Source organism: Notothenia rossii (genome assembly GCF_949606895.1).
Source record: "Notothenia rossii genome assembly, chromosome: 8".
Taxonomy (NCBI): domain Eukaryota; kingdom Metazoa; phylum Chordata; class Actinopteri; order Perciformes; family Nototheniidae; genus Notothenia; species Notothenia rossii.
The window spans coordinates 7,688,842-7,712,468 of NC_136906.1; the positions used below are offsets into that span (position 1 = coordinate 7,688,842).

Here is a 23,627-nt window from a genome sequence, read left to right on the forward strand (position 1 = left end):
GCAGCACTTAGCAGATAGAGCCGACAATACAAAACAGTGACTCAAAAGTATATTTTGTTATCCTTCTTCTTCCTTTTGCATTCATTCAAGACACAATTGAAACTGATATCAAAGCAATTGTTTGACAATCTGCTTTTTATTGATGAGAGTAACACCTGAAGCTGATCTCCACAGCAAAGAACAAAAAGACCAACTGAGGAGTTCAGTTTGGTTTGGCACATGATAAGAACCTATTTTCTCCTTGAAGATGTTTGGTCATTGACCCCAGACAGGTTAGCTATCCAACTAAGGAAAACTTTGCTTTGTTGTTTGATGATTTTGAGTTTGGGTAAATAAAGCCCCTTTGACAGATTCCCAGACTTTGTTTGCTGTGTTTTTCTGTTGCCTGCCCAATCCTGTTACAACTAGCAAACGTAGATCTGAAGAAAACTGGATTCAGTTTGGAAAGCAGGGCTATGTGTATTCCCAGAAAGTTGCTCTGTTGCGAGTGAAGCCAAAGCAGTTTGACTCCCTGGTATACGAGTATTCATTGGCACACACGAGTGTTTTCTTTAACCCAGCCTCCCAGGCCTACTGAAACAAACAACTCACCTGTGCAAAGGTAATATATGTGCACCGTCAATCCACTCTAAAGCTCACAAATTAACACGTTATACCTATCTTGTTTGTTTGTTCTGTAAAAATCCCGAAATGTGGAGAAAACATTGGAAACATTACTGTTTATGCCAATATGTGGTTTAGCGCTAATCTGTCTACAGTAGGCTACAGTTACTTTCTGTTTTTTGCTGCTTCTTTCAGTTCAGTGCAAAACTATGTCTGCATTTACATCAGAGTTAACTTAGTAAGATTTCAATGTATACTTTAGTTGGCTCTTTTTTAAAATGTGGACAAATGGTGGCAATCTGTTTTCCTCCAGTGTTTACAACAAGCTAAGCTAACTGCCTGCTAGAGCCAAAGCCTTATATTTAAGCTGTTCAGTACAAAATGATGTCTATACAATGACTCAGCAGCTTACAGTATATTTACATCAGAGTTCTCTTATAACAATTTTATTTGTCTCTAGTTGGCTCTTTTATAACTTTGGACTAATGGTGGCTAGCTGTTTTCCCCCAGGCTAAACCAAGCTAACTGCCTGCTAAAGCCAAAGCCTAATCACAATCTTGTACAGTAGGTGGCGGTATGCACCCTTAAAGTTCTTTGCAATCCGCCAAAAACCGAGAGAAGAAGAAGAAGAAGAAGAAGAAGAAGAAGAGGTGAATGGATTAAACACCTGCAGAGGTTTCATTAAGTGGATTTACACCTGTTAGCTTAGTTTACAGTTAATCACGAATCAGAAGTCCTCTTCTTTAACACAACAGCTGTAATCTTGGAAGAAAGAAACTCCCAAAAAAACTTAAAATGTGTGCCAAAAACAGTCTCAAATTATCTTTAAATAAAGGCTAAAAGCCATCGGCTAACAGCCATCGGCTAACAGCTAAAGTCTAAAAGCTATCGGCTAACAACTAACGGCTAACAGCTACAGTTATTATTCCAGTTCGGCTCTGGGTGAGTAACAGTTTATTTGTAATGCTCAGCTGACTTTATGTTAGTTATGTATTACACCAGTTGTCTTTAAGACAGTTTGAGTTGTTGTGTTGGTGCTCTTTACCATAGATATGGTTTTAAATATATGCTCACTAGCTTATTAGCATCGCCATTCACCGTGACGTAGCATTTTCCCCATTGAAATGAATGGGGTTCTTCAGTTAGCAGCTAACGCTAAGCTAAGCGACGGTTTAGCTCATTAGATAAATAGATATACTTTATTTAAATAATGATTTATCTTAAACTGTGAAATGATTGTGTCACAGCAGAAGTGTTTTCAGGCATTACACTATTTAAACATATATAAAAAATGGAATAAGATATAATAAAAATTAAGCATTAGCAGCAAGTTTACACACAGGACACATCACTAGAGTATCTAAAGAATACACAATATGCAGAAAATACTATATACATGGAGTACATTAAACAGTCTCACTAGCTAATGTTTGCTTTCTGTGTTAACTTAGTGATAGTTAATGACACAGATAGCGTTATAACCGTGGTTCAAATAACCATTAATGTCACTTTCAAAGGGAACAAACTGAGTTGTAAGTTAGAATGTAAGTTGCTAAACAGATTCTGATGAATTCTATCTAAATATTTGTATTATATTAATAATAATAGCTTTTTATCGTAATGGTTAAAGTCATTTGCATGTAACGTTCATAACTATCTGACCTTTCTATCATTTTCTCCTCTGCTTAGCATCACATTGACTAAATGGATCAATTTGGAACATGTTTACGTCATAGCAGCATAGATAAAACAAGGCACTGCACATGATGTGATACAACACTAAATATAAGCATCTAGAAATAGTAGTAATCAGCAGCGAACTGCTTCAACACGTGTATTTCGGTGTATTCACGGCATTCATTTTGTTATTCTACAGTATTGTTGTTTTATAGTTATTTGTTAATATAACCCAATTTGTGTTCTTTGAAATTGAAAAGATATCTCATTGTGTTTGTTACTTTCGTTGCAGTTTTATATGTCTTAAGTGTAATTTGACTTGGCTTCCTATTTATGGACATGCTTTTATTTTGAAGGAGAGGTAGCGCTGTTGACAGAAAGTTGTTGTTGCTTTGGAAACTACGTGACGGAGATTAACGGAGAAAAGTAATATCTACATATAAAGACGGAGAAAGTTAACGTTTATGGTTAAGTGTTAGAACCCCCAAAGAGGCACAAGCTCTTACGTTGATATTGGAGATTTCAATCAATTCAATTTGAAAAAAAACCGGGAAAAAACAAACAAAACGAATATCCGAATAACAAAAGTGTGTGTGTGTGTGTGTGTGTGTGTGTGTGTGTGTGTGTGTGTGTGTGTGTGTGTGTGTGTGTGTGTGTGTGTGTGTGTGTGTGTGTGTGTGTGTGTGTGTGTGTGTGTGTGTGTGTGTGTGTGTGTGTGTGTGTGTGTGTGTGTGTGTGTGTGTGTGTGTGTGTGTGTGTGTGTGTGTGTGTGTGTGTGTGTGTGTGTGTGTGTGTGTGTGTGTTATGCATACTGTTTACTTTGAGTAAACGCTCCCTTTCTACCTTCAGCATATTGTTTTAATACGGTAACTCTTCTTTATTACCGTTGGCATACTGGTTTCTGTTAGGTAACTCCTTTATGTTACAGGATGAATCCTCAGTTTATTGACTTGTTGTTTCTAGTCTCCTCCTGACTGACAGAGTCCTGGAGCTGTGAGTTTCTCCTCTTCAGTGAAGCAGCTTTGTTACTGTCTCCTATTGTTGCAGACAAAGTAGCATTACATGGAAATAGTAAAGTAAAAGTACCTCTAAATAGTACTGAAGTACAGTACTTGAGTACATGTACTTAGTTACTTCTCACCTCTGCTATGAACCTACGAAGTAGCTGTAGATTAGTTTTGTTGTGTCTGTCGGTTGTCTTGTTTTGTGTCAGCTGTAGTTGTGTTGACTATTTCAGAGAGCCAGCCGGAGAAGGAGCACTGAGAGCAGCATGGAGGAGAACAAAGAGACCCCTGGAGCTCAGGTCAGTGTGCACTTCATCACAATAGAGAGCTGCAGTCCTTAAACCTGGAAGTAAACTCCTTCCGGTTCCTTCGTCTAAAACACAATGCAATTTCTCCATAGGATTTTGGAAAATAGCTCGAAATAAGGTCTGTGGTTGACACATATTTAAGAGATGGATCACGTTTTGTTCAGCCGGATAATATCCACATGTCAACCCTACTTTTATCATTTTTGAATAATGAATCTAGTCGCCAGAAGCAAAATGCTAACGTTATGCTATAAACAAACTACAAAAAAGTACAGCAGCAGGGTCGCACGACTTCAACGTCACGCCAATTTAAGATCGTTTCAACTGACTTTCGCGCACTTGCATATTTGAACAAAGCTTTTCATTTGAGCCACACTGAATTTCACTAGAAGTCATGGCTGTGTCAATTACCAGTCTGATATCATTTTACAAAGATGACAAGAAGAGTGTAGATAGAGGAGAGAACCACTACAAGTCAGGGCACGTACAACAGTGCAGCCTAGATGAAGGTGTGCTTACCGGTGTTGTCAGGGCTAGCATGAGGAACAAGGTTTATAGAGTGTCGGTGAGTAGTGATAGCGAGAGTACCATTAACCTAGAGTTAATTTATTCACATTAATTCCCATCAACAAATTCATTTTATGTGTCACATGAAATCTTTATTACAAATATTACACACCAGAAAACACAGAAATATCCATGAAATAAACAAACAGTAGGCTATAAACAATTAAAGGGATAATTGGGAAGGCATTACAAATGTAAATATATTTTAAATAATAAAACAATCCCACCACCACAGGTATCTACAGGAGAAGAGGGAATTCTCTCCACAAAATGTGAATGCCCACGTGGAGAATGGAAATGCAGTCATGCGGCTGCATTATCCATCTTTGCCATCCACAATTTCAGCTGCACTGACACCCCCTGTCAGTGGAAGAAGCCAAAGGCAGCTAAACGTACACATTCAGTGGAGGAGCTATTTCCTCCAACCAATAACTCATTCAACCCGCTGACAAGAGAGCCCACCTCCGAAGATCGTGACTGGCTGAGGGACAGACTCAGGGGCAGGTTCTCAGGAATTTCTTGGCTTCTCTCCCCCGAGCCAGAAGAGGAACACTACAGCTTGGAAAAACTTACTATTCCTGAAATTCTCAAATCTGTTGGGCATCAGGGACCTGAGGCAATTGTGGCAAGCATGGCATTGTCTGAGGAGCAACAGAGGGCAATTCAGGTGGCTACCACTGGTCAGCGAACCAACCCAAACTGGCCTTTGTTCAGGAAAGGAAGGTTGACTGCCAGCAACTTTGGAGCTGTCCTGAGGTCAAAGCGTGTGACTGCTTCCCTTATTGCCAGGGTGCTAGGGCAACAACAGGCCCTTGATGGTGTTTTGTCTGTACAGTGGGGGACTATGAATGAATGTGAGGGCGTCAGGGCATTCACCACTGCAACTCAGATGCAGGTCCATGAGTCAGGTTTGTGGCTCTCCCAATCAGGAGTGTTGGGGGCATCTCCAGATGGTCTGGTAGGGTCTTCCGCTGTGCTGGAGGTAAAGTGTCCCTACGGAGCCAGGGAAATGACAATTAGTGAAGCATTGCAAATCAAGGGCTTCTGTGTCAGTAAGGAAGGAGAAACATTCAGCCTGCGTGAGGAACATCCTTACTGGCACCAAGTGCAAGGTCAGCTTCACCTCACTGCAAGAGAGACTTGCTACTTTGTGGTCTGGACTACGAAAGACAGTGTCATCATTCCGATAGCCCGAGATGACGATTGGCAGCCTAACCTGTTGGCTCTTGAGGACTTTTTCAAGGCCCACATGCTTCCAAAGCTAGCACTGCCGGAATAATCACCTTTGTCACTGTTGTGGTTATTTTCTGAAAAAGACAGAAAAACAAAAAGGCATATTAATTTACTTGTTCTGAGTTCAGAGAGCACTGCTGTTAAAATTAAAAAACAATCTTTTATAGAAAACTCAGCTTCAGGATGTTATGGTTCCCCTTTGAAGATCTTTCTTGTAGCTGCTGCGATCCTTGTTTGAGTCGTTCATATGTTCGATGAAAAATATCATAAATCTATCATTTTCAAATATCGTAATTTTAAGAAATTGTGAATAGTTTTTAAATTTACATTTACTCACCTTTGCAATGTTGTGGTTGTTAGAGTGTTAGGTGTCTGACTACAGAGAATAACATATTTACAAAATAATATTTCTTAATAAAAAAAGGCAGTCCATGCAGAAAACTATTGTGGTTTCTTGATTCAAGCCTGCCTCTGAATCTCAAATCACAAACCATTCTTTGGTGTAACGTTTTTGATAGAGAAAGACAGAAAACAAACATGAGCCTACCCCGAGAGGCCAGACTTTTCAAGGTAAAAAGACAGTTTAAAGATTTATATTTGCAGATATTATCAGCACATCTGAGTCAAATTAACATGTGTATTAAACAGAACCTAAATAAAAGAAATACAATGCACCCAGTTTAAAGACATTGTTTGAGTTTAATGATGAACTCAAAATGTAAAACAAAGTATGAAATATGTTTCTGGATTGATTAAACAGCAGAATCTAAATAAAAGAAATAAAATGCACCCAATGAAAGGACAGTTTGAGTGTGATGATGAACTCAAAATGTAAAACAAAGTATAAAAATAATACATTTTATTTATATAGCGCTTTTCTACAACTCAAAGATGCTTTACAGTATGAGGGAGGGCAGACAAACAAGGACAGGCAAACAAATAAATATGGTAAAATAAACAGAAAAGTCAGTCAAGAGGAAGTTGATTGAGAGGGGGGGAGGGGGGTTTACAGATTTGAAAAGATGTGTATGAAACATATGTGTTTACATGTGAAAAGACACAATTTTTCTGCCACCTCTTTTATGAGAGGACGTTGGAAGTTCACTAGTGCGCAACATATCTGCACCAGTTTATCTGCGAAGGGCCTCAGGTGAGATGGAATGAACTTTAGGATCCTAAATTCTTTCAAACGAGCATTTGCTCTCTCGACGTGAATCCTATTTTGTGCGATAAGCTTTGTAGCCTGTGCTTCGCTGTGTGTCAGTTGGCCATGACAGAGGAATGGGGGAATGTTGACAGTGACTCCTTCAGGAAGAATGTTCTGGATTAAGAATCCCTTGTCAGCCAATATCAGATCTCCAGGTTTGAAATGCTGAAGAACACCAGAATCCCGTACTATCTCTTTGTCACTTGTTGATCCTGGGTATAGTTTGCTGCAGTAAGTGATCACAGCATTTGGTGCTACCCCGAGCAGTAGTTTGAAGGAGTGCATGCCACGGTAAGCAGAGTAGGTCTCTTTCTGGACATCCATTTGCTTGGGGATAGCAATTTTGATGTCCGTACAATCCACGATCATTCTGCAGTTTTGGATGTGCCGAAATGAAGAAGGCAAGCTGGTTTTATTTTTCTCCCGGCTGGGAACAGTACTCATTATGTCCTTAAAAGTAATTTGTGGAGAACCTCTATAAATGTTACAATCACATTTCTGACAGTGCTGCACCACAGTGAAAGAGTGCAGCCAGATGAATGTGTGTGTAATTATGACGCAGTTTCATGAGGGTCATGAAAACTTGGTCTTCAAGACTCAGTGCTTTGGGGAACCAACCTTCTGGGTATGTAATGGAACCCTCAAAACGAGCAACATGCTCACACACAGCACTGAATGTGTCTCTATCTGGCAATCCTGTCTCCATCCGAAGAACCTTTTCACTCAGCTGAGAGGCAGAATACTTGTCACGGCAGTAACTCTGCTTTGCCTTGGACTCCTCTAGCTGGATCTCTAGCTGCATTATGTGTCTTTGCTGAGATTTAAGTTTTTCTTCTACCGTGGTTGTTTGCTCCTCTGCATTCTCAGATAGTGGTTGAGGATCTTCATTAGCAGCCGCCTGTGTTGATGGACCTGCTTCCTCCTCAGTCGTTAGACACGCAGCTTCTTCCTCCATTCCATCAATTATCCCTCTCAGACAGTAGGAATGCTCCTCTACATTCTGTGCTTCAAATGAAACAGGCCTTTTTCTCTTTTGTAAAAGAAAATGACAGCTGCAGATGCGGGAACAGGCATTGGGCCTCCTGTCAGCTCGTCTGTTGGGAAGATATAAAATATTAGTTTCATGGAAGTCACACCGTCACATATAAGAGCATTAAGACATACAGTACATAGGCTAAAGCAAAACACCTAAATATATAACCTTGCACTTTGAAGTCTCGTGAACATTTTCACTATTTTGACATTTTTATAGATCAAAATTGAACTAAAGAAATAAATGGTAGATTCATCCATATTGAAAATATGTGTCAGCTGCTACACTAATTATAATAGTTATATTTCTTAATTAAGATAATATATTACTTTATTGATCCCAATTTGGGAAATGTTTGTGTTGCAGCAGCATAACAAGAAAAAGAAAATATAAGTTATTATATATACAAAAGTATGTGAGGGATGGAATATTAAATATTAAATTGAATATAAATGTACATGTGATTTTACGTCCAAGAGAAGCTATGGAGCAGAGAGTTCTCTGCCAGCCAGAGGTGATTTGTTATTAGTTCAATATGTCAAACTGAGTTCCCTGACTACAATCTTTAGTTACATGGTGAAACGTTATGCTGCTTGTACTAATAAGACTTATCATATAAGCCACACAGGTTTTAATAGGATTTATTCATTATCTTTACTTATGTTGCGATCTTTTCAGCAGCGCCATCTCTAAAAAGGCGATACAGTCACTACCCATTATTTACATTTCACCGTGACATGGACAAAAATGTAACGTCAGCTTACCTCATAGCACGAATCCAGACTCTCCTTTGGAAAACATTGGCCGGGAAACGATAGAACAAGCACGTTCCATGCGAAGACCTGTGGCTGCAACCCGGAGCAAAGCAACAAACCATTGCGTAGCTAACTAGTAGCGCTAGCTTTAGCTAACGTTAGCTAACGAAACAAACTGCCGAGTAAAATTGGAAAACACTGCTAATTAATTATTCTATAATTTGTAAAACTACGGTGTTAAAAACGACAATTTCAAAAATACAGATTCTAATGGTCAGATATAGATATACAGATACTAAAGATAGGCAGGTACTTGCTTTCAAGCAGAACACAGAAAAACAAACTTAGCGGGAGTGTTTACATGTTCGGCGTAATGACGTACAACGGCCTCGACAATTTCTGTAGTCCTATTCAGCCACTCGGTAACAACCATCGTTTTTCAGACACGTAAACTCTTCAAAAGTCCCCAGTGGGGTCAAAAAACTGTCTTCAAATAAAAGAAAGTCACCGGAGGAGTTAAAGGAGAGTGACAGGTAGCATGAGAAGAAGAGGGAGAGAAAGTTTCAGCCAGCTTGATCGATGGAGTTGTTTTCTAGTGGTGCAGTGATGCGTCCTAAAACCCTTTTATAATCTATCGATTAGATTTATGATTTGAAAATTATAAAAGTAGGGTAGACATGTGGATATTATCCGGCTGAACAAAACGTGCATTTATCAAACAGGTTTGTTTTCTACAGACCTTATTTCCAGCTATTTTCCAAAACCCTATGGAAAAATCCCATTGCTTTTTTGTCGAGGGAACCAGCAGCTTACTTCCTGGTTTTAGGACGCGTCACTGCACCTCTCAATATGATGCCAATATAAACAAGGTCTTCTGTCGGCTCTGTACATCAATGCCGACCTATGCTGACCAGTAAGTGAAGAGTAAATATAAAAGGTATTGGCTATAGGGAAATGTCCCAGCAGTTTAGGAGAATGAAGGTTCTAATCTAATCTATTACATAGCCATTACATGTCTAATTCCTGATAATGACAGGAAGACAGAAAGGGCATTATACTAATAATAATAATAATAATACTCATAATAATAGCAGACATTGTTGAACAATGACCACAATATCATTATTTTAATAAACCAAATATGAACAATTGAGGAAAATGAGGAAGAACTGATGATTCAAATGTTGTAGTACAAGTAGTAATGTAGTTAGTGCATAAATTACTATTGCAACAAATGTGTTAATTTTCTTCATTATTAGTCGATTTTTTTAATGCAGACATATGTTGCGGGGACTACTAGAATCATCATACTGTAAACATCAAGGGGTTAAATATATATATATATATTTTAAGAGGACATTTCAGAATATCGCGATATATATATCGTATATCGCGATATAGTCAGTAAATATCGCGATATCATTTAGAGACCATATCGCCCAGCCCTAAGTCAAAGTCAAGTCTTTTATCAATGTTAGTCAATCAAGTCTCAAGTCCAAAAATATGTAATATATATATCGAGTCCCCACCTCTGGTATTTAGACACATATGCTCCTTTATCATTTAGGAAGCATTTGTCCAGGATATTGTCTTTCCTGCTGTGATCCCTAACACACTGCTGGAACCCAGGTAACACAGTGTCCAGGTACCACAGTGTCCAATCCGGGTACTTCAAAGAGAGATTCTGGCGTTGTAGATTGTATCCAACTTTTCCGTGAAACATAATGAAGAGGCCTCAAGAAATGCATGACAGTACCTTGTCTATGTCCTTGGCGTGTCCACGTTGTTGCTCAATGAGCACAGGTTTGTGAGAATGATGGATGGAAGTGGTGGCCGGCTGAATCTCCGCCGTAGGCGATTCTGAACGCCTCCCCTCCTTCCTCGTCTCTTTTTCCTGGTGTTTCTAAACGGCTCCAGAGGGATGTCATCCAGTAACGAAGAGCACAGATGGCTTGATGTATTCGCAGGAGGCCGATCGCATTGTAGCTCTAGCATAGCCTCGCGGCCGTAGCAGCGTAGAGGCCGGGGCTCCTCGCCATACCTGTTCGTGCTGTCACTCAAGTGTGTCTTAGAAAATTGAATGGCCAGACATGGTCTGCAGAAGGCAAATGTAATCCACAGGATCAAAAGCATGGTCTCTCAAAATGACGTTTCATACAGACACAACAAAGTTTAGACAATAATTAGACCAAAAAAAACAAAATAAAACACAAGATGAACAGAGCATACTGAGACTCGCAGTGACAGGATGATGTCTCCCTCTGTCTCCTGTATACCAGAGGTGGGAGTAAGTCATACATGCGCAAGTCTCCAGTTACTGGGGTGAGAGTCAAGCAAGTCAAGTCCTACGAAATCCTAATGAATAACCGCATTTAAATCAGTTAAAAGACAGTGGTTATGAAAACTACAGTTTTATTTTCCACATTAACAACAATGGAGAGTGGGGCTCTGAAATCATAAAACAGGTAATAGGGGGAACAATTGGGCAGTTCAGTGTGTGTGTCAGAGTTCCCGTTAGAATAATTATTTGCCGGTCAAAATGTCCGTTAAACTTTAAATCTTCCGGACAAAATTAGAAAAGTGTCGGTCAACGGTCTTCTTTGTTATTTATTGAGCTTTAAAACAAATTGATATGATTCGATATTAAACAAACTAATTATAGTAGATTTAATTAACTATTAAAAAGTGTTCAGTAACTTACAATAACACAGGAATAATAAAAGGAGCGCCCTCTCTCTCTCCTGACAGCCCGCCAGTGTCATGCAGTAGATCAGTAATGAGTGACCCGACAGTCAAACTAAACGTATCTATAACTAGTTACGGTAGTTTGAGAGGTAATTAAAATAGCTAACTGTGATATTCTAACCTGAAGTGTGTGTTTTGCTCCGCTCACCGCTGCAGGTGATCATGCAGAGCTGCGCGTCGACTCGCCAGCAGCAGCTGATCTCTCTCTTCCGTCAGATTAGACTTTACTCGCGTTTATGTCCATATCGATCTAATCTAGCTAGTTCTAGCTAATGATATGACTACCTGCTTACACCTAAACAATGAGCGTCGCTATTAGTGTTGCACGGTGTACCGATACTTGAAAGGTACCGCAATACCCTGCCGTTAAAAACCTTACGATTCCGCCGTTTCATTAGTAGCGGTACTTTAAGAATGACGGAGAAGAGTACTCCGGTGAGAAAGCACCGTTTTAGAGCCGTTTGTGTTCAGCGCTCTGGTTCCACTCCCTGCACTGCAGCCGTGCCTGGAGTCCCTCCCCTCTCAACCACGCTCTAAGGTCCTCCCCTCTCTCCTGCACGCGCTAGCTGCCAGAGCATGTGAGAAAACGAGAAGCATGGCTGCAAGTGGGAGTGCAACTGCCGCTGCGCCTCGGCATGTTGACAAAAAAGACGCCAGAAGAGAAATCTTGAAGTATTTTTGCTATATCTCTGACAGTGAGGGCAATCCTACAGACACCACGAGGCCTGTCTGTAAGAAATGTTTTAGATCCCTGCAAACCAAGGGAGCCAAAACATCAAATTTGGCTAAGCACCTTGCCGACCGGCATCCAGAGCTGTTTAAAGAATTTAAAGACAGACAGGTTAGCGAATGTGATAGATAACATAATTACATCATGCTCAAGCCCATGCCCTCAAATCTAAGTCAAACAAGTGTAATTTATTTTTTGACAAACGAACGTTTTCGTAGTTTGCTGAGGCAATTAATGGCAATGATAACTGTCTAATATGGCTATCTTTTTAGCTAACTTACCAATGTGGCTAACATCTGCAATGTACATTTTGTCAATAATTATTTATACTACTGTACTATTACATTAATAAAATATAAAGTTAACTATCAAAGAAATCACAAACTCAAGTATAAAGAAGAGACCATGTTGTAAGAAAACACTTAACAGATAAACTACAATTTTATTGATCATGAAAATAATAAAAGAAAAGTATCGAAAAAGAATCGGAATCGCAATTCTTGACTTGGTATCGGTATCGAAACCAAAAAGTTGGTATCGTGACAACACTAGTCGCTAGGGATGGGTATCGTTAGGATTTTATCGATACCGGTACCGGTACTGCTTATCGGTATCGGTATTTTTCTATACTCTTATAGACATGAATACAAGATGTGAAGATTAAACAGTAATTGTATTGTAATTTTCTTGCAGAAATAACTGTATAACTTATACATTAGCTTCTCAGAAGCAATGAAAGGCCAAATTATTATAGGTGTAGGAGCTCACATTAACACACTGTCAGTGTTAATAAACTAAAAAAAGACAAGGCGATGTGCCTGCAAGACTGCACTCAGGTAAACAAAACATATTACCCGTGCGCAGCAGCTAACCTGCCTGCGAGCCTTCGCTCAGGTCACATTTACACACGGCGCGGCTGAAGCCCGCTAGCACTAGCAGTATCGCTAGCACCGTTTTAGATTCAATGAGTGTCTCGTTTGCAAATGCTTCATTAAGTTGCTTGTGTTACCCCCTTTACACGCAACTAATTGAGTACATAGATTGCACCTTGCTCTATCGCCACTAATTTTTTTTAAAGTGCACCCAGACCTTCGATCGCTTCGCTCTGTCCGCCATGCCTGCGGGAGTCTCACAACAATAATAAGAGCACTGAGAGACATGATGAGTGGCATTTACAGTGGCCAATCAGAGGGGTCTCAAACCGGATACATCACACGGGATGAGGGTTCCCAACCAACCAGAATGGTTTAAAGTTAAACTAAGGAAGTAGACGTAACACATATACCGATAGCAGCACCGTTTGTCCAGCAGCTTAACGGTATACCGATACCGTCCAATCAGGTACCGGTATTGACTTAGTACCGGTTCTCGGTACCCATCCCTACTAGTCGCTTTGCAACCGGGTGAGGCTACAAAGTATAGCGCAGCATTATGCATTTGTTTACATGCCCACCAGAACCCAGAGGCATTACCAACAGATCAACGCACAATCAACCCATACAACAGGATATCTTTCTCCACATTAAGTGTTAGACATTAGAATTGACTATTCTTGTCTGTCACATACCCTTCTTGTCTGTCACATACTCTTCTTGTTTGTCACATACTCTTGTCTCTCACATACTCTTCTTGTCTGTCACATAAGTGGCACAACTGATTGCGCTAAGGGGAAATTATTTTGACCGGAGAGATTTAGATTTGCACGTCTTCAGCATATTTGACCGGTCATAGTCCGGTAATTACAGGCTAACGGGAACTTTGGTGTGTGTGTAGAGGTGCGTGTGGTTAAAACGTGCGGTCGCTCTTTAGCTGTTCTAATGAAGGTAAACACAGTGAAGTAAACAGTAAAAGGCACAGCTCTTTGCAGCTGGTGCTGCTTTTCTCAGATTCTGCTGAGTCACACGTTACTGCCTCCTGGTGCTGCAGAGATTTCATGAAGTGAAGGAGGTTTTCCTTCTATAAAACAGCTGTGGGCAGCAGATACTGTGAGAGTCACAGACATGAATACATAGGTCAAGGCAGACTGGTTCACAGACTCTCCTGTTTTGCCGATCCGGTGCTTGAACAAATAACTTTTATCAATGTTATTCAAGCAAGTCTCAAGTAAACAAATATGTGACTTGAGTCAAGTCATGTGACTCGAGTCCCCCACCTCTGGTATACTGTGGTTAGAATGTTGCTGTATTACTGTATCAAATATAATACAAATATAATAAACACAAACAGTTGATAAGTAGTATTTTGTTAACTCAAGGTTTGTATTAAGTTAGTTGTTATTGTGTTAACTTGTGTATTCATGCTTTTTAGATTGACTTTCTCTGTCCGTCTGTTCTAGAAACCGAAAGGAAGAGAGAGACGTCACAGCTGTCAGCAATGTGACAAATCCTTTACAACATCTAGAAATTTAAAACGTCACCTGCTTATTCACACGGGAGAAAAACCGTACAGCTGTGAAGAGTGTGGGACAACTTTCAATCAATCAGGTGCTCTCAAAACACATCAACGTATTCACACGGGAGAAAAACCGTACAGCTGTGAAGAGTGTGGGACAACTTTCACTACATCAAGTCATCTCAAAATACACCAACGTATTCACACAGGAGAAAAACCGTACAGCTGTGAAGAGTGTGGGACAACTTTCACTACATCAGGTGCTCTCAAAATACATCAACGTATTCACACTGGAGAAAAGCCGTACATCTGTGAAGAGTGTGGGACAACTTTCACTGCATCAGGTGCTCTAGAATCACATCACCGTATTCACACGGGAGAAAAACCGTACAGCTGTGAAGAGTGTGGGACAAATTTTGCTACATCAGGTGCTCTCAAAAAACATCACCGTATTCACACTGGAGAAAAGCCATACTGGTGTGAAGAGTGTGGGAAAACGTTCACTATATCAAGCGCTCTCACAACACATCAACGTATTCACACAGGAGAAAAACCGTACAGCTGTGAAGAGTGTGGGACAACTTTCACTCAATCAAGTTCTCTCAAAAAACATCACCGTATTCACACTGGAGAAAAACCGTACAGCTGTGAAGAGTGTGGAAAAACGTTCACTAGATCAGATGCTCTCAAATCACATCTTCGTGTTCACACGGGAGAAAAACCGTACAGCTGTGAAGAGTGTGGGACAACGTTCACACAATCAAGTTCTCTCAGAAAACATCACCGTATTCACACTGGAGAAAAACCATAGTGGTTTTAAGAGTGTGGGAAAACTTTTTCTTAAAGTATTCACCTTAAAGTCCATGAGCCAGTTTCACTGCCGAGTAGTAGCAGTAGTAGTTGTTGTAGTTGTCCACTGTGCCACCTCTGAGGGCCTCATGGGAAACACACCTGTGAACTGACTTCCTGTCTGAAAACAGGACTGACTTCCTGTCTGAGAACAGCCGTCTGTCGCCACAGTAAACGGCTCCTGATTTAAAAATAAAGCCACAGTTTATCCCGGGGGGGGGACCAAGCAACACAGCTCGTTATGCAAATTAGTTTTTTTTTCTCTCTTTAATAAAAAAAAAATGTAAAGAAGAAAAGTAAAGATTAGAATTTAAAGTTCCTGACTTCCTGTTTTTATAGCTGAGAGCTTTTATTTTGGTAAAAACAACGACTTCCTGTCGCAGAGAAAATTAAATATTTTTGTTTGTAAAAAAACCTTATTTATTCAGTTAAAAAACAGAACCCGACAAGAGACGGGAAAACTACGATTAAATTCAGAAGTAAAATAAATATGAATTTAAATCTCAGGAAGTCTTCATTTCTCCTGTGTTTGTTTTTTATGAAGTTTTTTATCTTAGGAGATATATTTTTTCTTCTGTGGTGCCGTGGTGCGGGCGGCTGCTTCCTGTTGTAAATAGAGCCGTGCAGACAGACGTGTGTTCAGAATGTTTTCTGTAAAGAATGATTTATATTATATTTTTAAGAGACGCCTGTTTGTACTGTATTATCAACTCGTGGTTTTCTATGTGCTGATTTGTTAGGCTGTAAATACACCGACACGAGGACAATGAGCAGCTCTCTGTTTCGAATAAAGTTTTTGAATGCGTCTCCACGAGTCTCATGCTGCCTTCAGGCCCTCTACTTTAAAGAGTTCTCTCCTGCTGATGTTCAGGTGTATATCAGTATTTATTGTCTCTACTTTTAATGAGTGGGTAAGGGCCTTTTTAACAGACAGAACATTTAGAGTAAAGGTTGGAGCAGATGTTTCCAATTGTTTAGAAATAGCAAATTGTATTCCTCAAGGGAGTGCAGTCCGTCCAATATTATTTAACATCATGATTAATGATATATTTACATGCTTAGAGTTAGACACATGCATCCAATCAGCTCTATACACAGATGATGGGGCTATTTGGATGAGGGGAAGAAATGCCCCATACGTAATGGAGAATATAGCTAGAGTGATTACAAAAGTGGAGAGGTGGTCATATAACTGGGGATTCAAAATGTCAGAAAGCAAGTCATGCTACATGGTATTTACAAATAAACGCAAGATTGATGGCCAACAGCTAACACTATGATCGTCCAATGACAAAGGTGAATGAGTTCAAATACCTCGGACTGGTTTGATAGCAAATATACATGGAAAATGCATATTAATCAAGTGGAAACAAAATGCTAAAAAGTATTAAATGTATTGCAAGCTGTAGCCGGATGCAAATGGTGCGCAGACAAACAAGCATTAATAGACATTTACAGATCAATTATGGGGTCCACAATAGACTATGGTTGTATAGTGTATGGAGCAGCAGCAAAAACATCGCTTTTATTGATAGAATACAATATAAAGCATTGCGGCTGTGTATTTCAGCGATAAAGTCATCCCCTATCAATGCAGTTCTGATAGAAGCAGGAGAGACACCTCTGGATATCAGAAGAGAGAAACTTGCTCTGTCATACTGGGTCAGGCTACAAGGAAGTGGAGAGGAAAATATTGCAAACAGAAAACTACAGGATTGCTGGGAATATACAAAGTTCCAGGGACGTGGGTTTGGCTGGACGAGTAAGGATAGAACGAGGACATATGGAGTGGAGACCATCACGTTTGCCAAAGCAACCCCATTTAGCAGTGTTCCCCCATGGCTTTACCCAGAAGCTAATATACGTAGATGTGAGTATCGTAGAAAGAAAAAAAGAGTGGCAAATAAATGAAGTGGAAATTAAAACAAGTATCTGAACGAAAAGTACAATTACCTCAAAATGTACACATGGTTCTAAGAACAAGGAAGAGTGTGTCGGAGTTGGTATATACATCTCAGACTTTAAAATATCAGTGGCAGTAATAATAGGATTACAGTGGGTTGAAGAGGTCAGACCAGATAGGGTTCATCATCCATATTCAAGAGCATACAGTCAACAACAACTGTCAGAGAAGACATTCTCATAGAACTCAACCACAGCCTGTCAAGACTTCACAGAGGCGGTATAAACCTGCAGTTCTGCTGGGTGCCTGCACATGAGGGGGTGAAAGGGAACGAGTGTGCTGATAAATGAGCAACAAATGCAAAAGGAAATAACATTACCAGTTCAACTTGGAGAAGGAAAAGCAGTCATTAAGAAAAAAGGGATGGAGATCTGGCAGAAAAGGTGGGAGAAAGACCAGAAAGGCAAAGAGTATCATTTAAAAGTTTAAAAGACAATCACAATTAATCTTTATAAACAAAGAAACAGAAGGGAGGAAATCATGATAGCTAGACTCAGACTGGATCACACAGCATTGAATGTTACGCTGTATGTCATGGGTAAAACTGACAGTGACAAGTGAAGGAGCTGTGGAGTTAAAGAACATGTGGAACATATCTTATTACATTGTGACATCTATAAAGCTGAAAGAGAAAAACTAAAGGATGAAGTGTTAGAGGCGGAGAGGGAGAGGGGTTGGTATTCTGGGAACAGAAGGAGTAAGAGCTACCAGAAAGGCACTGTTTACCTTTCTGAGGAAAACTGGGGTAGGAAAAATAATGTAACATTAGGTCAGGAAAGATCATAGATTTTTATTTATTTTATGTTTTTTGTTGATTTATTTATTTTTTATTTAGATCATATATAGATACGTCCATGAGTTAAGAGATGGAATGATATGATTCACAGTCCAGGGTTGCCAACTCTCACGCATCTGGCGTGTGACACACGCTTTCACTTTCAATCTCAGGCTCTCACGCTGCCCAAACTTCTCACGCCAAAAACAAGTTGAACCGGCGACCGTTTTTGGTTGGTTATTTACAATGTTGAGTTGACAGCTGCTCAAGCTGTGGATCCGCTCCCTCCCCGCCCCCACCACTCTTAATAACGTTAACAGACAGCAGAGCAGTGGGAGCCGGTTGTTCAATCCCCAACCCGTATTGCGCATGCGCAGATATAAGATCCAGTAGAAATGTTAAAAAAGTAAAAGTCTGGTGCTTATTGTTCTACCAGGCCAAAATAGAGTCAAAGAGTATATGAGAGTGAGAGTGTGTTAATTAATATATTTCGCAGTTTGGAGTAAGTCTGTAGATTTGTTTGTGTGTGTGTGTGTTTCATGTATAGGCCTCTCACGATGATTTATTTTGTTGGATATAATTTCCCGGAAATTATTGCGATAAACGATAATATTGTCGTCACCGTTGTATGACCATTTTAAACCACTGACATAATGATAATACATAATAATAATTCAAGTACATCCTTTCAAACTGCTAGTCACATCCTCATGTAAATGGCTGTAAATGTATTGAGTTCATTTTTATTTATCGTACGATAAGTCAATTAATTGTTTATCGCGACAGGCCTATGCACACAATAAAATAGTGGAAACAAACATGTGTTTGACTTTCATTAGTGAATGAAACTTTGTGCCCTTTATAGTCTGTGTCCAATATTGTGTATTTGTATATATTGTATATATATCCTATATATATATGCTCAGGTCCCGCTACTGACACGATAGCAGTCATTTAATGCGCATATGTGTAATTAAACCCATGATATCAAAATCTCACTCCAGCCAGGTACCCAAAGTTGGCAACCCAGCTTAATAAGGTAACACATTGGAGCCAAATCAAAGTCATAGCAAGAAAGCCATTAGGGGTATTTCTAAACCTTTAAAAATATGTCTACATAATTTTCCCAGGTGAAAAAAACTGTAGACTTCTATTTTATGGTTTTGCATAAAATTACAGGGGGTTCATTTCATCGTCTGTCCCTGAATACCACTACTGTGTAATCTCCATGTCCCTATTTTGTCTGACTTCAAATAGATACATCCAATTCTCCCTCAGCATTGTTTCTCCCAGTCTCCCCTGTCATCTTTCATTCTCACCCTCCTCCCCCATCATCTCACTCCCCCTCCTCTCAGTGGCATTTCTACTTAAGACACAGCGTCGTCCTCCACTTCCTGGCAACTCTCGTCTGCTGTTTCCCCTACAATCCTCATGTCCAATTTCCTAAGCCTTAACAAGTCCACTGACAAAAAATAAGAGACACAATAATATCCTTAATACCCCTGCTGTCACAAAGCTAATTGTTTCCGACATGTTGCGACATCGTTGTGGCGGGCAAGCATACAAGAGATTTGTGAAAGCAAATATATGAGTAGGATTTTAAAACCAATCCATTTGTCGTTGCTTCTCCACCTCAAGAGATAAGTCATTAAAGCCATAACATCTAAAGCCTAATATTTAAATGACAACTAGTTGTATTTTGTAAAGTTGCTGTTAATGTACCCAAATGTTTCCTACAATTTTTTGAACCTTTCATTTAGTGTTCAAGCTAATGGTGCGTTTCATTTGGTCGCCTGTAATGGCAACATATTCTTCATAAATGTACTTTGAGATGTAAACCACACACCTTTTTCGATCTTGGTTGTTTTTAAATAAGAGAATCAAGGATTTAAGTAAGAGAAAAAAGCTGAGCAAATGTTGATGGTTGTTGGAGAAACCCTTATTTTTAACATTTCCTTATTCAGTATTTTTACCAGTTTGAATCACAGGTTTGTTTTTAAAAAGAAAAGTCTTTTGTAATCAGAGAAACAAGCCATTAGCAAATGTTACAGATTAGCTCAAAGCTTCTTCTTGACCACCAACTTATATCATAAACTCTGATCCCACTCCACAACATGTTATCTTTTAGTATTGATTTGATTAAGAGACCCCTAGTGCACTAATCACTGACTGATTGTGAAATTGAAACAAACCACATCCCAGCAGGTGAACCAAGCAACAGATACTGTACAGCAATATCTGTAATGCCTAATTAGCCCGAGTGAATCTGTTCAACCATTCCAGTGGATAAGACACGACTGAGTGTTGCTACTTCACGCTATCCTCTCTTTTATTAATGGACTTACCACTTAAGACCCTAACAGATGCTGCTGCTCGTGCCAAAGAGTCACACTCAGCTGGCCGGTGTCACACAACTAAGATCTAAACCGAGCCAAAGTCCCGTTAACCTTGTTACTGTGTGAGGAACTTTCTGAGTGTGAGAGACTGCTGTGTGTGAAAGACTGCTTTGTGTGAAAGACTGCTGTGTGTGAGAGACTGCTGTGTGTGAGAGACTGCTGTGTGTGAGAGACTGCTGTGTGTGAGAGACTGCTGTGTGTGAGACACTTACTGATGCAGAAGCTTAACCCCTTCAACACTGACGTTACATATCTTACTGTTGTTTAATTTACGGTGAAATAGAAAATAATTTGTAACCATCCCAAACATTGTTTTCATCAATTGATATGCTATCAAACCTACACACATGTTGGTTAATAGATGATGGTGTGATGAACCTTTAAATATTGACGCTTAATGGGTTAGAACTTGCTGTTTCAATACAAAAAGATTAAAGGGGGTCCCTATTGTGCAAATTATTTAGGTTTATATTAGTATTTTGTACTGTGACATGTCTCCATGCTTTAATATTCCAAAAGCTATTTATTGCTCTCATACTGCCTGTGCTGCAGCACCTCTTTTCAGCCTCTGTCTGAAACCAGAGCCCAGTCTGCTCTGATTGGTTAGCTGGCCGGCTCTGTTGTGACTGGTCAACCGCTTAGAGATATCCCGCCCCTTAGTCTTTCACGTTCAATGTGTTTGAGCACCAGACAATAGAAGGGTGAGTGTTACATAGTGATGTCACTATGTTACGGAAGTAAACCAAGGAGTCCTAAGAAGGCGTTTCAGGCAGGTTATGTGAGGGAGAAACTCCCTTTGGAGGAAACAAAGGAATTTTAGCCTTTGAAGACCATTTACATGCACAAAAACCTATACAACACACTACAGGAAAGGGACATCCCCAAAAAGCATAATAGGGCCCCGTTAACGTATAACGGCTGTGAAGCATCTTGCAGTTCATTATACATATCTGAACAGTATTATGCAATATGCAACAGGCTCAAAGCCTTCTTTCTGTCTCTCACATTCGGAAGTGCAATAGCTTTAATAAAATTGCCTGTCAAAGCCAGATTGTAACTGCTTCTGGCGGCCTGTCGGATGTTAATTTCTTTCTCTGCACTCTCAACATTTCTCTGAGGCAGCAAACGGCTCAGACGAAGGAGGAGGAGACCCAAATTCAATGTGTGATTCTTGCAATCAAATCCCTTCGGTGTATTCATTTTCAGTTTTAGCAGCTCCGATAACGGCTGAAGTGTCTGTGTTTTTCTCACTGAATAGTAAACCACTGTGCAGGACACTAGCTGCGGCTGGGATTTAACCTTTGACCTTCTTGTAAAACCTCAATGACCATCAGGCCAAACATCTTGACCGCATATCATCCACAGCCAGACGATGGTACTCCCTTTTGGATTACCAATCCTTATCTAATCCATAATGTTTCATCTAGGAACGGACAGATTGTAATCCCGTGTAATCCATGAAACGGAGAGTTGCTTCATAATGAATGAACTCTTAGGTCAACATACAGTATAAACTGCAGTGATAAAATAGTCCCAACATTTATCATGTCACTGCAGGAGCTGTCCTACCCGTCTTTCACTGTTTAAGTGGGTTCAGGCTTGTGAATTAGAGACCCAATATGGTTTCTGGATAATATGGAGGACCGTTTTTATGATTCAAAGCTCTAAATGAAACCCATTTGGTTTTAAGGGTTTGAGCAGATATGCAGCTCCTTTGCGAATCAATAAGTGTGTGTTGATCAGAAAATGAAATGTGGCTCTGCTGGGATTTTACCGGCCTTGTAAATATTGATTGAGCCGTCCCATTGGAGATTAAACAACATATTGCAAAACCATTTTATATGTACAGGATTTACTCTAAACTGCAAAGGGGTTGAGTTACAGTTAAGTTTACAATGAAAATCAATGAATTCCCTGACATGTTTTCAGTATTCTTTGAGGCAATCAGGTAAATATTGCCTAGAAATTAAGAACTCTGCCACTAAGATACGCAACTACTAAATAGAAAGTAGTCTTTGAAGTCTATTTATACAAAATAGGTTGATCATGTAGTATCACTCTGGTTTGATGTTATAAAAATGTGAATGGTTGTACCTTTTAACATTGGAGTTGTTGGATATCATGTCGTCACCTTCTTAAACTAAGGGGCAAAAAAACTGGAAAACCGGAAAATAAATATAGAATATATGATATTTATTCATCTTTTTTAAGACAATATTTGATTATAGACATACAAATAACACTGTCTGTCAATTATGTAACATAAGAGGATTACATTACTTTACATTAGGGCCAATTTACGAACATGCCTTTGTGATTTAGGCAATTTTAAACCTGATTTAGGCCTAAGTCTTCTGGAGTTAGTGACTTAGGCAAAACATTGCTCTTCTTTTATTCCCACTACAATGCTTGCTGAGCACACAGACATTTAGGAGACAGAGGGCAGTTTAGCTGTGGGTGGCACTTTATTTCAATAAAGTGAACCCAAAAGCACAAAAGAACAGAAGCATTTTGACATGATGCGGTCATCCTGACAACCAGTTCCTATCAAAATCCTTAAATCCACCCACTCATCACTTTCCCTTTTGAACCAGTGTGGGTTATCCACCTACTCAGCCTCCACATGGCCGTGTACCAGAATCAGTATTCTACACACACACACGTACACGCACACACACACGCACACACACACTACAACATCCCCACAGAGGCTCCATCTGGACCGGAACACGCTTTGCTCTTCCTCCTTCTTTGTCGCCCACTTAGCATTTGATATTCCTCCGCCCCCTTCCTCCCTAGTTTTATGCAATCATCTTTTAAACCCATGTAGGCGATGATAGGAGATTTTATATATTTCACTGATATTATGCCATGCATTCCAGCCTTCCTGTTTCACAGTTAAGTCATGTAATAATACAAATCCTGTCTCTGGGTGTTGAGCGTCTTGGTGGGAAACACCTTGAGTCCCACTGACTTCCTCTCTTGATCCTTTGACTATAATGATAGCTGAAGGAAAGACTGAGATGTAAAATGTGTCATACCAGCATCTCCATGACTGATATTCACTTCTTGAACTATACTGTCTTTGTCACTCAGAACTTGATTATATTTGGGTTAAGAGAAAACAGTGCATTATTTCCTGGTAAAGTTTTTTCACACATTGAATAAAAGCATAAATAAACGCACATATTAAATAATGTACTCTATGATTGACAGTTACTAAACAAGTTAGTCTGAAACCATATTACCATATACTGTAACTCCTTTCAACCTTGACAAATTCCAGTTCTACCATTCTTACCTTTCACAATAAAGGCCCTAAACAAAACACTGTTCACCAGGGGGAACTTAAATGAATTCAACGTACAGTAATACCTTAGTAGCTCAGGAA

At 39.7% G+C, this 23,627-nt stretch overlaps 1 protein-coding gene across 1 annotated transcript in view; it reads left to right on the top strand.

Annotated features, from left to right (window-relative positions):
• Positions 1 to 448: 448 nt before the first annotated feature.
• The window catches only part of LOC307015660 (extracellular serine/threonine protein kinase FAM20C-like), a 47,856-nt gene continuing 24,677 nt past the window's right edge, over positions 449 to 23,627 (top strand). Inside the window, exons 1-3 of the mRNA XM_079644425.1 lie at positions 449 to 601; positions 1,169 to 1,545; positions 3,518 to 3,583. The gene's annotated coding sequence lies outside the window, so the exon portion shown is untranslated. The remainder of the gene's footprint in view (positions 602 to 1,168; positions 1,546 to 3,517; positions 3,584 to 23,627) is intronic.